The following is a 15,207-nucleotide window of genomic DNA, read 5'->3' as shown; positions in this document are numbered from 1 at the left end:
AGGAACAGCAAATTCTCTCTGCTTGAATTAAGGCATCCATTTTCTCCTGTCCTCAGATGTTGGTGCTCTTGGTTCTTCTACCTTCGGACTCTATCTGAATTATATCAGCAGCTTCTGGTTCTCCAGCTTGTAGAGGGCAGATCACAAAGCTTCTCAGCCTCCATAATCATGTGAACCAATTCCTATAATAATCTCCTCTTAGAACATATATCCTATTGGTTTTGTTTCTCTGGAGAACCCTGACGAATACATGAAGTGTCGAAAACTGAACTAAGTGTGTCAAAGAATAGAGTCTTGATATAGTCTTCAAGGAATGTAGAGATAAGTCTGGTAGGGCCAAAGAAATAAGAAAGAATAATTGACATGTGGTCAGATGAGTCAGGGAGAGCCATTGAACCATAACTAATTCATTGATTCATTTCATTTATTCCCTGACTCTACAACACTTCCTGAATTCCAAATGGCAACAGGTGATTATGCTAGTGAGGAATGTCCATTCTTATCAGGGCATAGTTATGAAGGAGCCATCTAATCCTCCCAAAGGGATTTGGATTGGCAGTTTTTCTTTTTCTGTATTTTTAATTGTTCCATTCTACAGACCTCAAGGTAGCTGTGGAATGTGGCTTTCCTTTTCAGAAAATCCAGTGCCAGCATTGTTCCCTCAGGCCAACAATTCCCAGGCTTTGATATTTTAGTTTAGTGGTGACCATTATGTTTGTTTTCATCATGAGAAAATCTAAGTCATTTTAGGCACAGGTTCAAGGTTACATAATGAGAGCATGGACCCCATCCCTGAACTCACTAGCAAACTTGAACCGTAATTAATGAGCAGTAGTTGAGCATGGATATGAGATAGAGCAAAAGTCACACCTTTATTGTACAGATAACTTGCCAAATAGACTTCAACCTTTTGACAATGACCTCAATTCCTCATTCCTCCACCTGAATTACATGCAACTTAATTTTGCTTTCTTTTTTGAAGTTTTAACCTACGTGATCATGGGCACCAGGATTGCAGGAATTTCCCATATTCTCCATGACTAAATCCACAGGTCTTCTCTGTCTGCATTTTACTTGAATTATCTGAACAGGTGACACAGTTGATCAATCCCTCCTCCTTGAAACACTTTCTTTACTTGATCATTTTGGAACACCACATTTTCTCCATTTTCCTGTTACATCCTGGTTGTTCCTTTCCATTGTCCTCCACTGGTTCTTCTTCATCTTTCCAACACCCTAACATCTGGAGGGCAAACCAAGCTCATGAGCACTCCTCCACACCTTTTGTGGTCCTGCTTTCCCACTCAAGAGATGCAACCCTTTCCTTCCAGTTGCTCACACTAAAAACTTAGAGTCATCATGGACTCCTCTTTCCTCTCACATTCCACATCCTGATAGTCAGGAAATTCTGCTGGGTCTGTCTTTGAAATGTATCCAGAATGTGAACCTTTCACCATCTCCACTACTCCCCCCAACTTTAGCCATAACTCCTTCCTGGAAGCTACCAGGAGCTTTCTCCCTGCTCCCTCCTTTGTACCTCTACCGTCTACCCAGAACATGGCAGAGTGAGCCTTTAAAATATATCATCTCACGTCACCTCTTTGCTCAAAATTCTCCAGCAGCTCCCAGCTCATTGAGAGTAAAAAAATAAAGAAAAAACTGTCCTTACAATGACTTAAAAGGCCTTCCATGACCTGGCACCTAAAACCTGTCTGATTTCATCTCCTTCTCCTCTTCCAGGTCTAACACCTCTCCAGCCACATGCCTCCTTTCTGTTTCTCTGACATTCCAGGAATTCTCCTGACTTGGAAATTTTATACTAACTATTCCCCATTTGCAACATTCTCCCTCCACAGAGCCACATGGCTCACTCCCACTTGGCCCTCAGGTCTTTGCTCCAATATCACCTAATCAGAGAAAGCTTCTCCAACCAACTTAAAATTATAACCATATCCCTTATCCCAGCACTCTCTTCCCTTTTCCTGTTTAATTTTTTCCCGTAGCGTGTATCACCATTGGATATATTATTTATTTTACTTGTTTACTGAAGTTCTCCCTCTCATCCACAAAATGTAGTCTCCGTGTATAAAGGGATTGTGTGTGTGTGTGTGTGTGTTTTCTTTATTGCTTTATGTCTGTGCTGAGAATAATATTTGGTACATAATGGGTCAGAAAAATATTAATAAATATTTTGAACAAATGGTCGTATTTTGCTCTAAGCCAGGTGTTGAAGCAAATCTCAAGTAAAGCTCATACACAAGACTCTGAGGAAATTGTCTCCATGACCACTTATCTGTTGACACCACCCCAAAGAACAAGACGCTGTATGGTTTTGCTTTATTTTGTTTCAATTCCCTTATACATTGTGTCCTTGTCTAAATGGATAAGCCTGTTCCTGTATCAGGGAACAGCTGACCCTTCCCATTTACTTTGCTCTGTACTCCCTCCTTCATATGGTTTCTTCTCCATAGAAACTTCTCCATAGTTTCTTCTCTAGTCTGTTCTTTCGAAAGAGGAAAACTCCTTACTAAAATGTGAATAAATATTGAAGTAAGCCTACACATCAGAGATAACGATAAATCAGGGAGACTAAAGCAGAATTTTTCTGTTGTAAAAAAGAAACTGTTTGAAAAACGAAGAGCCATTTTTTTCCCCATTCTTGACCTTGCGCAAACTGGGCTGTTTGGTAGTGTTATTATCACCTAAACTGAGCCGATCAAAAAGGGAAGAAGGCGATGTTGTGATTTACAAGAGGAATAGAGTGGGGCTTACACCTGGATTCAGAGTGTCAGGTGGGCATGTCAGTTGCTAAATTAGGATCATGAAATGCTTCAAATTGCAACATTTAAATATCTGTATGCTCTGCTATCAGGAAACCTTCTCAATATATATATATATATAAAATCTCCTTCTCGATATTATATCCTTTTCACTCTGCATGCCAAATGTCAGAGGCAGCAAAAGAGACAGGACAAATCTGCAATGTCTACACTGAATGCATTCTCATGGGCTGGTTTCTCCTGGTCGCAGACACACTCCAGTCTCTGTTGTAGTTGCTGCACAGGGTCACTGACAGGACCTTGATACAGCTTAGTTCACTGACCATGATTTCTGTAACTTGCAGTTTCTGTCTAGTTGACTCATCCATTCTCTCAATCTTTGAAACACCTAAACCTCCCTTACTAGTTTCACCTGCATTTTCTCTCCTAGCCCAAGACTTCCCTGTTTATTCCTTCAGCCCACAGAAAAAACAGGAGCCAGTTAACATCACTACCTATCGCCCCAGTCATCACGCTCTTGCTCCAAATTCTGTTTCAGACAATCCCAACATCTCCAGCCTTTCTTCAGAGTTAGGGCTCCCGAAAGCTTTGTCCTTCTCACTCTTTTCAATACCTGTGGACCTAAAACTGCTCCTAGGCGCAGACAATGTACACTAAGGCCCCAAACAGTTTTGCCCTACACTTAATTTTCATAGACCCTTCTCTAACCTTCCTGTCTTATCTAAGGAGGAAGGGCAGATAGCTAAGAAACAGCTGGCAAAGTCACAGCCCAGGGACACAGGCCCATTAAGACACTGAGGTGTAGTAATAAGATTATAGAAGGTTTCCCCTCCCCCACACCTGTCCCCACCACTATCACCCAGCAGGGCTTCAATATAATAGCAGTGGCCTATAACTGCAAGAGTTGCAAGACACAGGCTTTGTCTAAGATGAAGTACTTAGGAAAGCCCAAAGCTGGCAAAGGAGATAAAACAAAGAGGTAAGAGAAATTGGAAGTCTCTGGAACCTGCAGCTACACAAATATTCCATACATCCCAACTCCTAGCTAGACTAATATAATACCTCCCACGAAAGGCCTACTACTACCTGATATATCGTGTGAGGCGTTCAACCAAAAAAGTACAAAGCAAAATAAGCAAATAAAATACACAGCCTAAAGAAGGAGAGCAAGCATCAGAACCAGATTTAGATATGACACGGTTGCTAGAATTATTAGTTTTAAAATAATTATGTTTCCTATGTTAAGGGCTCTAATGGAAAAAAAAAATAGTCAACAGGCCGAACGAGTGGGTAATGTAAACAAAGAGATGAGAACTGTAAGAAAGAAAGGCTGTACGTCAAAACCACTGTAATAGAAGTAAAGAATGTGTGTGCAGTGGATCCATCAGGAGACTGGACATGAAGGAGGAAAGAGTCAGTGAGCTTTCAGATATGTCAACAGAAACTTCCCAAACTGAGATGCATAGAGGGAAAACAAATGGCAATGAAATAAAACGGAACATCCAAGAGCTGTGGGACAATTACAAAAGATGAAACATATGCATTGTTGGAATATCTGAAGGAGAAGAAAAGGGGAATGGAGTAGAGAAAATATTTGAAGGGATAATGGCCAAGAACAGATACAGACCCAGGAAACTCAGAGAATGCCAAGTTGGATAAATATTTAAAGGTATACACGTTGGCATATCATTCAAATTTCAGAGAATCAATGACCAAGGGAAAATCCTTAAAGAAACCAGAAAAAGGGCACTTAGGTGACTCAGTCAGGTAAGTGTCTGATTCTTGATTTCCACTCAGGTCATGATTTCAGGGTTGTGAGACTGAACCCCATGTTGGGCTCTGCACTAGGAGTGGAGTCTGCTTGAGATTCTCTCTTTCCCTCTCCTTCTGCCCCTCCCCAGCCCTGGCTTATGCAGGCTTATTCTCCCCACTACCCCCTTCTCAAAAAAAAAAAAAAAAAAGAAGACACTAGAGAAACAAAACATCTTATCTATAGGGAAACAAGGATACAAATTACATTGGGCATCTTATCAAAAACCATGCAAGCAACAAGAGAGTGGAGTGAAATATCCAAAATGTTGGGAAAAAAAAATCCATCAAGCCAAGGTTCTACATCCCTCAAACAAAGCTGTCATTGAAAAGTGAAGGAGATTGTGTGAATGAAAAAAAGCCACAGACTGGGGAAAATATTTGTAAACCACCCATCAGATAAAGGACTTGTAGCCAAAATGTGCAAACCACTCTTAAAACTCAATGATAAAAAAACAAACAACCCAAGTAAGAAATAGGTCAAAAGTTCTCTTTTACCATCCCCACCAACCTGGAATGTTCATACCAAAACCATGAAGGCAGCTGCCTTCATAATTGAGGAGTATGACATGTGCCTAGAGAACTTCCACACCAACAGGCTTGTGCAAAGATATCACTGTTATTCCCAGCAAGATGTTCTGTGACAAGATAGTGGGCCATGTCACATAACTGGTGAAGGGGATTCAGAGAGGCCCGGAGAGAGGGATCTCCAGCAAGCAGCAGGAGGTGGAGAGAGAAAGGAGAGAGAATGACGTTCCTCATGTCTCAGCCCTGCATCAGGAGATCATGGAAGTAGATCCTGACACTAAGGACATGTTGAAACTCTTGGACTTTGGCAGTGTGTCCAGTCTACAGGTCACTCAGCCTACAGTTGGGATGAATTTCAAAACACCACGTGGAACTGTTTGAATCCTTCTGCTGGACTGTAAAATCCCAATAAACCTTGGACAAGAGCACCAACAAAGAGTGGCCCCAAACCTGAACAGATACCTCACCAAAGATGATATACAGATGGAAAGGAAGCATATGAAAAGATCCTCAATGTATATCTTTAGAGAACTGCAAATTAAAACAACAACGAGACCCTACTACACACCTGTTTGAATGAAGAATATCCAAATCACTGACAACACCAAATACTGACAAGGATGTGGAACAGCAGGGATTCTCATTCATTGCTGGTGAGGATGCAAAATAGCACAACCACTTTGGAAGACAATGTGGCAGTTTCTTACAAAGTTAAACCTAGTCTACCAGATGACCCAGCAATTGTGCTCCCTGATATTTACCCAAAGGAGTTGAAAACTCATGTCCACAGAGAAATGTTCACAGAAATGCTTATTCAGACTTGTCCCAAAAGTCCTTCAGTAGGTAAATGGACAAATTATAGCACATCCAGATAATGGAATATATATTCAGTGATAAAAAGGAATGAGCTATCAAGCCATGAAAAGATAGGGAAGAACCTTAATTGCTCATTATCAAGTGAAAGAAACCAATCTGAAATAGCTACATTTTGTGGGATTCCAACTTACATGACATTCTGGAAAAGGTAAAATTGCAGAGACAATCAAAAGATCAGTGGTTGCCAGGAGTTTGAAAAGATGAGAAGGGGTTAAGAGAAAACGATGAGTAAATGGAACACTGGCAGATTTTAGGACAATGAAACTGTTCTGAATGATGTCGTGATGGTGGAATCGTGTCATTATACATTTGTTGAAACCTCCAAATTTCTACAAGATGAAGGGTAACCATTAATCTAAACTATGGATTTTATTTAATAAAAAGATATCAACACTGGTTCATCAGTGGTAATAAATGTACCACACTGATGCCAGATGTTAATAATAGGGGAAAACTGTGTGTGGGTGAGAAGTAAGGTATATGAGAATTCTGTACTTTCCACTCAATTTTTCTGTAAACTCACAACTGCTCTAGAAAATAAAGTCTGTTAATTAAAAAAAAAAAAAAAAAGTGAAGGAGATGAGAGACCTTGTTGGACAAATAAAACCTCCAGTCTGGAGGCTTCTGAAACTGATACAGCCTTTTGGGTTTGGGGGAGGCTTGGCTGATGGTAGAAATTTAGCATGTGAAGTGAGTGTGAAAAAATAATTATGGGGCCTGCTTAAGAAACGTAGGATGTGGGCACCTGGGTGGCTCAGTGGGTTAAATCCTCTGCATTTGGCTCAGGTCATGATCTCAGGGTACCGGTATTGAGTCCCGCATCAGGCTCTCTGCTCAGCGGGGAACCTGCTTCTCCCTTTCTCTCTGCCAGCCTCTCTGCCTACTTGTGATCTCTGCCAAATAAATAAATAAAATCTTAAAAAAAAAAAAGAAAGAAATGTAAGATGTGCATTTCATCACTATAGAGTGGAGACTCGCATTTGTTGGTATGTGACTGGTTGTGTGCTAGGTGCTTAACATGTTATATGATTCCCTTCCTCCCTCTCTCCCTCTCTTCCTTCCTTTAAAGAAGTTACAATGTCCTTAAAGAGTTTACTCTCTAGTAGAGACTGACAGTTCCCAGAGAGTCCAGTATTGTAAGGTCCTGTGCCTGAGGTAAGGAGATTATAAGCTATGGTAGCCACACATAGGAGGGTGCATAGCCAGCTTTGGGGTCACAGGCAAAGCTCCTATGGGAGGTGACATCTACATTGACCTGAAGAAAGAGTGGCGATTAGGTAAAGGGGAGGGGGCGGTGAAGGAAGCAGATTCCAGGAAGAGAAGACAACGTCTATGAAGGCCCAGAGATGAGTAAAAGTCAACAGAGTTCAGTATAGAGAGAATTTACGGTGCCAGAACTGTGGAGACCAAATAGGACTCCAGAGTATTAAGAAAGGACTGGATCTTGACCAGCGGGGGTAAGAAATATCCTGAGGGCAGTGAGAAGCTGTGTAAGGAAGGGAGTGAACCAAAAGGATTTGCTCTTCCCAAAGGTCTCTCTGGATGGAGGATGGAAAATGGGCCAACCTTAGGGACAGGAGACTCTTGGAATGCTCTAGGCTGGAATGGTGGCTCCTAAACTAGAGATTGGAGACACAGATAGTGAGCTTCAAAAGAGCCGGAATCAAGAACTGAAGCTTGCTGGTTTCTGTGCTTGGAGAGTGGTGGTGAGGGGGAAAGAAATTTGAGAGACTTCTAAGTTTTCTGGTGATGCATGATAGCCTCTTTAGTTGAGTAGAGAACCGATCTGTGAGGTTAGAGGGAAGGAAAGATGCTGTTTTCCATTTGGAACATTTGGTTCGAAGAGCCTGTGAGACATGGGATAGAGTATACAGTTGTGAAACTTAGAAAAGAAATTCGGGCCGGCGAGAACAGACCTGGAAGTTGCTGGCATAAGAGTATTGTTTAAGTGGGAGATTTACTTGTACAACAATCATTAAGGCAGATATTTCTCTCCCTGTTTTCAGAAGAGGGAGCCAAAATTTGGAAAGCAATAAATAACTTGCTCAAAATCAGTTAGGGAATGGTGGAGCCAGGATTTTTAACTTGTACATTTCCACTGCACAGCACTGTTTCTGGGTCACTGCACTGTATCCCAGTAATCTGATTGTGTTGCTCCTATGGAATCCCCCCACACCCCCATCTGAAAATTCTGGAAAACACTCCTACTTTGGACAGGAACTCACCTGGAGAAATGTCACTGTTCACAGCTCAAAAGTTCCTTTTTGGAGGCTAAGGCGAACCACATCATCTTCTCTATGAGAGTTTCCTTTCATCTGGGACAGAACGATGCCAATGATACTTGGTCTATGAAAGCAGCCCTGAATGTCCTACCAAGCCAGACCTATAGTGGGCGAGCAACCTTGCCCTTATGTTAACCATCTGCCTCCACGTGCACTAACCTAACCATTGAACATAACAGATAAGTGGTGGTTGAAACAGAAACCCCATTTCCCTTGCCGATACAAGGCTGGTTCCAGGATTGCTGGCTCCAGAGTTGGCCACCCATCCCCGTCTCCTGGGACCCCCCCACTAATGTCACCTGTCTTCTCCTTGTGGGGATTCCCATATCTCCCTCAAACTGACTCCTTTCTTCATCCAGCTAGCACCAGAGTTGAAGCCTCTTCTTGTTTTCTGTTCAGAGGGAAGCTGGATGTTCTTTGGGGTGACCTCATCTCTCTTGGCATCCCCCTTCTCACCCCCATCTCCCAGGCACTGTCATTTTCATTTGCATGGCCTCTGGGGCCTTCAGCTATGGAGGGACCTGCTTCAGAGCTGACACCAAGGCTCGAGCTCTAACCTCTCACACTTTCTCATATAACATCTCATCTGCTGGTGGAATACATTTGTTTGTGATTACAGGCTGCTTACAATACCGTTGTACAGGCCTTAGGTTATGGCCCAGTGCCATGAGAAAACACATTAGTAATTTTTTATGACCCTAGAGCAACCACGCAGGATTTCCCTAAAACAGAAAACATGAAGGGATTTTATGGTCTTGCACTGTTAGACATCCCTTATGGCTGATGCGGGTATATTAGAACTAGCAGAACATGGGATTTTCCAGGCATTTTGGGTTGCGAGGTTTCTGACTCTAATTAGTGAACACCCCTTGTTTATCTGCTCTGGGGGACATAAAACACACAAGGAAATTACAAACAAAAGGCATCAAGGTTTTGAAGGTTTCTCTTGACGTATTAAGTTACTCCTGGGCTTCAATGAGCTGCTCTTCGTAAGCCACTTCTGAAAGTAACTGTGAAATGATAAAAATTGGAAGCGACTGGTAAATTCTCAGGGATTCTCCCTGCCCCTCTTTGAAAAATAGCATACAGTGTGGACTTCCCATTAGATGGGGACACAATCTGGCTGTCATCTGGGGTGGCGCTCTCTCACACACACACACACACGCACACGCACCACCCAATAAAAATATCTAAAAAGAGAACAGTGGATTTTCATTTGGCCTTAAGAATAAATACATATATTATTTCGATTACAAAAACATTCTATTTTTGTCACTGTTAACGGTGTTCAATGTCTACTTGATAAAGTAGCAGGAGAGAACGCGAGAGCTTCTAGCCTCTCAGAGGAACTACATTGGAACATTTTAATTACTTTTTTGTGGAGGACAAACTCACTCTGAATTTGGCAGCTCTGAGAGGCCCCTCCACCCAACAGGGAGTGTGTTCCCAAATGCCCAGGGAGTGAAGGTAAGTCAGCCAAGAGTGTGAGAAAACAACAGACACCAGGGAGGCAGTGAAAAAACCCTATCTAATAAAAGGACTTCAATTAGAAAAATAGGGGAAAAAAGTATTGTGGCCTTTTTAATATAGTGTTAGTAGTTGGCATGATGGTGTCAACTCTTTCAATTCCACAAGAATGTGTGACAGCCACCTTTCCCAACTGCCTATCAGCCTTCGAATACATACACCCATGGAGCTGCAAGGGGTGAGAACCTGGCTGAACATTTCTTTTTCTTTCTTTCTTCTTTTTTTTTTTTTTTGGTAAGGATTGATTTATTTATTTTGTGGGGCAGACTCTGCATGGAGCATGGAACCGATGAGGGGCTTGATCCCATGACCCTGAATCACCAACCAACCTGAGCCGAAAAACAAGAGTTGCTTGAGTAACCAACTGTGCCACCCAGGCGCCCCCTGGCTGAGCACTGGGAAAAACATGGTAGACAAAACAGTAACAGAGTACAGTGGTATATGGGTTTCACATCGTTGGTGCTGTGGTTATAGTAACAAATTTCCCAAGGCTCAAACATATTTAAACTCCCTTTAAAAAAATATGTATATATATGTATATGTATATACACATATACCTATATAGGTATATGTGTATATACATATACATATATATTTATTTATATTTGTATTTATATTTATATTTGTGAGATACCGTGGGAGAAATGCTGTAGTAGTGTCTCACCTCTAACAGGATGGAAAAGACGGGTTTGCCCTTAACCCCCTCACCTGTTGCTTTCCCTGGGGTTGTGTTATCACCTGCTTCTCACGGCTCCCAGGGAACACAGAGGGGCTCACTGCCAGTGCACAATGGCATTGATAAGAGACATTGAATGTGCCCTTAAAGTAATAAGATTGATTTGTGTATTGCCTTTTTAATATCTGGACTCATCTATGTTGTCATTTCTACACATTGTTATACTGGAGGCTATGTTCTCAATATTAATCTGTAAATATTGAAAGGTAATTTTAAATTTAACAATGTAATCTGAATGGTATAATGAAAAACCCGATTTTTTTAAAAGGTAGGCGAACATATTTGTACATAAACAAATAACAAAGAAATAAGAAACATGTAATTCTAAGTCACATTTGCATATGTTCTAAAGATATGGTTTTAACTATTTTACAAAATAACTTTTAATGATATAAGTGAAGTTTATGGAAATTTCTAATAATGTTTTTATTCTGATCTAAGACTTCATATACCAAGTTTCAGTTTAAGAGAAACATTTTATAACTGAATTATAATCCCCAAAGAATAGGAATTTAACCTGAAAACTGTAAAAATTCCTTAATTACAGCATCACAGATAGGAACCTATAAAAATTTGATGGCTGTGTATGAATTAGAGTTGTGTGTATTGTCTCATTATCTCAAACAGCCCCACTGCTTCTTAGCTTCTCTTAAGAGTAGGGTAATTGCTCAGAAAAACCGAGCACAGCAAAATACTCAAGAACGGAAATGTATTTTTATCTAACCAACCAAATATTGAAAAGGAGCTCCAGCCCACGCAGCCTCTCCTGCACCCCACAGGAGGAGTTTGCCACCATCAGAAGGAACTGGGATCATCTAGGAGCTAACCCCAAAGGCTAGGATTTAGGCCATCCATTCACTGGCATGTCTTTTCTTTTTCCTTGGAGAAAAGTCTTTTCTCTTTTCATTCACTGGACAGGTGATGGACGTGGAGAGCTAACCCTCAAGGGCACACCCAGAGACTCACTAATCAATCCCATTAGGAAGGAGAGAGACCTGCACATTTAGGATACATTGAGGGTAGTTAATGGCAGACGCAGATACAATGTGTGGCAACTTGATATAGACTGTGTTGTAATGAATAAAATGTGTCTAGCGCTTATCGGACTCAAGGATGCCTTTGAGAAGCATGCCAAGAAGTTATGACTGGAAGCACGTTTCAATCACATTTGGCTCCTTGTGGCTCAGTTTTAGATCATACAATCTGGGGAGGGCCTCCACTGATGGGCATACCGTCCTAAGTTCAGTGACAGTTTATAAGATGCGGAAGGGAGAAACTCCACTCACAAAAATGACCTAGGATTCACAGGATCTTCGATCGCTTCGCGAACGCACTTTCCCTGGTTGACTTTTGCTCCCCAGCCCAGGTTTGGCTATTCTTAGACCTGGAATTAAATCACTGAAGTCCAGTCTTCTCACGTTTCCCTCCTCCCGGGGAGAGTAGCTTTAGAGTGGTCATAAGAATATCAACTCATCCCTAATCAGTTGGCCCAAAGAGACCCACAGTGCTCCTCCCTCTTCCTTTTACAGTCCTTCCAATAAAACTTCTCTACTTTTTTTTCATCCCTAGGTGGGGAGTGCTCTCAGTGAGTTCACACAGTGAGTGTGGTTTGTGCATTCAATAGTAAGATCTAATCATTGCCTCTTGAGGGCTGAAAAATGAAAACACTGGATAAGAGCCCACCTTCTGGCTTCATGCTTGTCAAGAACAGGATCTATTAGCCTTTTAAAGAAATACTGATAATAAAAAGCAGACTAAGTGAGCTATGTGAATTGGCATCTAATCAATTATTTTCTGAGCTCTTTCCCCCTTCAGTTACTCAGAGCTGCATGAGTAAATGAGATTTTACTGTTTCAGACCCTCTCGCCTTCCACAGAACTTGGAATGACACATAAGCCTGCGCATGCCCCCATTCTTTTTTGAGGTGTTTCTATCACCATCATCATCATTGCAAACGCCATATTCCCTTTATTTAGAGGGTGTACAAGTCAGAAACTCCCGGCCTGCATTCCCCAAGCAGTAAGAGGTACGAGGCCTGAGCTTTCCTCCCAGAGCCCACCAACAAGGCCAGGACATGAGTGGTGTGAGGACGAGGACAGCTGCCAGCCGACCCAGAGCACTGAGAGGTCAGGCTGCTTTCTTTTTCCCACATCAGTTCCTCACTGTATTTGACCTAGAAGTTTTGGATGTGGACAGCGCTGCATACTTGGAATAATACTTTTTTTTCTCTTTAAACCTTTTGCCCTATAGATGATTCATTTCTCCTGGGCTAAAATTGGACTCATCCTGAGCATCTTTGACATGGAAGGCCTTCCAGCGTTCGGAGGGTCTCCTCGCAGTTCGGTTGCATCGGATGCTTGGTGCTCCTTACTTCCCCTGTCTGCCATCTCCCCATGTCTCACCTCCTCTCCTCTGTCCATCCCCAACCTCCACCCTTTGCTTCTACATGTATCACGGGAACAAGAAACGCATTTGTGATTTTCCCTGAGTGCGGGCCAGTTCGTTATTTTAGCGTGGGTGTGCCTGGTTTCATAAGGTGCATACCAGGCAGCTGAAGAGTGATGTCGACTTTGACCTGCCATCTGTGGTCCCCGCCCAGGGAGGTTTGGAAGCACCAGCTCCTTCTGCTCCCCGAGGTCATCTCTGCTAACCTTCTGTTAACCCCTGGAGGAGCATGAGAATGCCAAAAGGAACCCCACAGCACAAGGAAAAGGCAACTGGATGATATATGGTAGTTAAAAAAGGATTTCTATTTTTCTATTGAATAAAAAAAGGTGACTGTCCAAACTTGGACTTGAGATAGGTGTGGTTAGTGCCATTAGCTGGTTTGGGCCACAGAATGCTTCTCTTGAGAAAAAAAAAAGGATGTGATTCTCTAAAGCACTGAGTTTTTCTTCTGAAGTTCAGATTTTCTTAAAATTAGGTTGAAGTTCAGATTTTCTTAAAATTAGGTTGAGAAAAATCCATTTCTGCATGCAGCATGCGTTCCAGAAGGAGCTTATGTGCACATGTTTCCACGCCTTGTCTGAAATCCTGTTGGGTAATTCCAGCCAGGTCTTGACCCTGGCTGTTGTGAGGACCAGGATGGTGTGACCAGTTATTGTCTCTTTTCTGAGAAGCTGGAGTTGGACTTGGGAGCATGATTAATGTTAGCTCGACTTTCCCCTCCCTCCAGCCAACCATTGAAATCACTAAGGCTGCTCACAGCATAAACATGTCTGTTAGTGTGTTCCTAGGAATTATCCTATACTTTTCACTGTAATAGATTGATTTGCTCCTTTCATCACCCTCTACCCCCGGCACCTTTCCCCTCCTCTCTTTACCTCTTTGGACTTAGATCTGAAGCCACGGATTCTCCTGGGCATCTATTCGCGTATGTCATAGTTCAGTTGAGGTCCCCTGAGCTGGAACAGAGCCCACTGTTCCTGTCTTAACTCTCTGTTCCCAGGGTCTTGGTTGTCTGTTTCTAGTACTTAATCATTTTGCTTAGAAGAAAGTGATTTTTAATAATTTTAATAAATAATTCAAAGGAATCGGAATAAATATCCACATTTTCAAAGGAAACCCGGGGATATCTCTTTCCCAGCTCTTCTTTCATAGTCAACAAACATTTTGGGGAAGACTTTTATGAGGCAGCTGCTCAGCTGGGCCCTCACATTTTCTTGGTCTTTACCACCAGACATTAGCCTGGTACTACACACGTGGTAGGTGCTCAGTGATTGTGTTCCAGTTAAATGGATTACCTCATGGAACAGAGTTATTAGCCTAACTTGGGAGCTGAGGAAACTGAGGCCCTAAGTAGTTAAGTGAATTGTCCCGACATACTGTGCTTTGACTGAATTGGTCCTCTGTCCGTCCTTGTTGTTGTCTTTGTCGTATTCCCGTCTGTTAGTGAAAGCTTCCATCTGGCTGGTACCACGGATGGGACTGTCTAACATTCTGTCTCATTTCTTCAGAAAGGCATGGTACTATTTATGGAGGGAACATGGGTTACTGACCAGTGTGGTGTTTTGCCTTTTGGCCTTTGGAATGCAGTCTACAGCATTTGCTCCAGAAAACCTCACACAGATTTGTGTTTGCGGAAAGGGGTCCAAAGACTTAATTATTTTTTGGGAGCTCTACTATTTGTCCTTTGCTAACCAGGTCATCCTTCAGACAGAAAAAATGTTGTGTATGACCCAGCCAAGGCTGCTGCTCAATGGGGTTGACTGCAGGCCAGAAACTCAAAAGCCCTGCCCGCAGGCCTGAGCATGTCCAGAGAGTGAGCTGACAGGAAGCAGCTCTCCCCATGCATCTGTCTCCCCTGTGCCTTTGTTCAAGTCTGGAAAACTAACCAAAAGCAATGTCCACTTGACCCTTCTTGATGGATGCTTGCATTGAGCTAAATGTGTAGACAAAGCAGAATCTGACAGGCATCACCTTGGCCTAGATGTTTCTATAAGTTGCAACATTTCAAAATGTGTGTTTCCATCAAATGTCAGTGGCAGCCACCACATCTGTCTCTCTTGGGAGGTAGATGTAGAAGTGCCACTAAATTAAAATCTTGGAAATGTCAAAGTTTGCTTTTTCTACTTTCCCAACAATTGTTTTACACATACGTTCACATGACTGAGATTCTTGCACAAAACCCCCAAAGCACTTGAGAGTAAATTACAAAGGGGCCAAGTGG

General features: G+C 42.2%; 1 pseudogene; it reads left to right on the top strand.

Moving 5' to 3' along the window:
• The first annotated feature begins 779 nt into the window (after positions 1 to 779).
• LOC123387666 lies at positions 780 to 5,498 on the top strand (annotated as a pseudogene).
• The last annotated feature ends 9,709 nt before the right edge of the window (positions 5,499 to 15,207 follow it).

Source organism: Mustela putorius, unplaced genomic scaffold, assembly GCF_011764305.1.
Source record: "Mustela putorius furo isolate JIRA1106 unplaced genomic scaffold, ASM1176430v1.1 tig00003858_pilon_pilon_pilon, whole genome shotgun sequence".
In the NCBI taxonomy this organism is placed as follows: domain Eukaryota; kingdom Metazoa; phylum Chordata; class Mammalia; order Carnivora; family Mustelidae; genus Mustela; species Mustela putorius.
This window is presented reverse-complemented; position numbering and strand designations above follow the sequence as displayed.